The following is a 1,972-nucleotide window of genomic DNA, read 5'->3' as shown; positions in this document are numbered from 1 at the left end:
GGCTGGGCTGCCCGGCGTGCGGCGCCCCCGCCCGGGCGCCCCATGGGTTTTTCCATGACTGCATCCGGCCGCGGGCCGCCTTTGTTCGCGCCGACCCCGGCAGCGCCGGAGCGCGGACCCGCCTCTGCCCTGAGCAGGGTTTTTCCAGGGCTCGCGGGAGCATGGCGGAGCCACTTCCCGCCCCCGGCCTCCGGTGCCCCCCAGCCGCTCAGAAGGCGCGCAGACGCGCCCCAGGCCCCGCGGGGAGCCTTGTCCTCGCGGGACGCGCTCTCTGGCCTGCGGCCCCGAACCCCACACGTGGGCGCAAAGTTGCCCGTCACCCGGCCCGCGCGCCTCTGCTGCTCGGGGCTGCACAGTGAGGGGCTGGAGGTCCAGCGGGTGCAGCCGGAGCCTGGCGTGAAGGCGGCTCGCGTTTATCCCAAGGGGCGGAGGGTGCAGCACCCCCCCCCCCCGCCAACCTCGCGGAGGGGAACTCGGGGCGCGGCCCGCCCAGTCCCACGTCTTTAGGGAGACGCTCCCGCCCCCCGGAGAAACGGGCGCACTCGTGGGCAGCGAGAGACCAACCCTGGGACGGACGCCTCCCGCGGCCCGGGATTCCCTCCCCGCAGTGGGAGAGGAAGGGGGGGCGGGGCGGAGTGGGGTGAGGGCACACACCCCTAGATCACACTTTATGTGTGGGGGGGGCACCAGGATCCCCAGGTGCCCCGCGGGGACTGTGTGCGGCCTACCCAGCCGGCTGGGAGCTGCGTTGTTTGTGTCTGCGCGCCAGGGGCGGCGCCTCCCGGCTCTTACCTGGCCGCGTTGGCGGGAAACTGTCAGCTGAGCGGTTTGCTGCTGACTGAGGCCGGTTCAACCCTAAGAGAAGCCAGACTGGCACTGGCAGGGTGGCTTCAGCCTGGGGCACAGGGGTGAGGGGGGCCGGGCAGAAGAAGGGGGCCTGGAATAAAAGGGTATCTGGCCGAGGTGGGGAGGGGGGCTTTGGGAATTGGGGGCAGCCTCTTCCCCTCAGCTCAACATGAGGCGGCCTCAGACAACTAAAGACCTGGAAGGAGGGGGAGAGGGCAGAGGATGGAGGGTAAGGAGCACCGGTGGCCTGAAGGCCGGGACCAGGCCCGCTTGGGGCAAGGAGGCGGGAGAAATGCCCTCTCACTTCCTGGGGTGCCAGCCCAGCGCCTGTCTTCCTCTGCCAGGTTGTCTGGTTTCCTGAACAGGACCCAGCGGCCAGGCGCTCTGGAAAGGCCTTTCCTGCAGGGGCGCGCCTCTCAGCGAGCCAGGCTTGCTGCGGGTCCTGGCATCTCCTGGGAAGTTCTCTTCCCTGGTCTCAGAGGCTAAATACTCCCCAACGTCCGTTTCCCCAAGCCCGGAACCCACAGAGGAGCCCTGCCCCCCCCCCCAACCCTGCTCCTCCCGCCCAGCTCTCTGGCCTGCCGGCGCTCACCAGCCCATTCAAACCACCCCGCCCTCCACCTCCAGCCCCCACCACAGCAGGCCCTGAGCCCTAGGTGTAGATCCAGCTCTTTGCCCAGGACTGCCGCCCATCCATATTCATGGGGTAGTCAGACCGGGGGTCCCCAGACCCTCCTGTCATGCAGATGTTCATTAGGGCATCAGGCAGCACTCAGAGGAGGAGGAGGAAGCTCTGGGCCCAGAGGAATCTCCGAAATCTGAGCCCCGAGCAACTAGGGAGCTCCATACATTACAGAGTACTTATGGGCTAAAGCAAGGGGTGCTTCCGCTGGAAATGCACGAATCAGGGTGCAGATGGCCTTGAGGGGACTTACTAGGGGTCCCCAAAACGTTTGCCCAACAGGCTGTGTTCCAAATGCAGCTAATCAACAGCCTGACACTGCTAGGATATCGGGGTGAAGGTGGCTGTAAATGGGAGGGAGCCATCCAGATCCCCAGGTGATGACTCTGGCTCCCCCCTGCTCCCCACAACCTGCATGGGGTGAAAATCATTTAAGATCTTAAT

This window comes from Condylura cristata, unplaced genomic scaffold (assembly GCF_000260355.1).
Source record: "Condylura cristata isolate star-nosed mole 26May11 unplaced genomic scaffold, ConCri1.0 scaffold00002, whole genome shotgun sequence".
NCBI classification, from domain to species: Eukaryota; Metazoa; Chordata; class Mammalia; order Eulipotyphla; family Talpidae; genus Condylura; species Condylura cristata.
The sequence above is the reverse complement of the archived record's forward strand: the minus strand, read 5'-3'. Positions refer to the sequence as shown.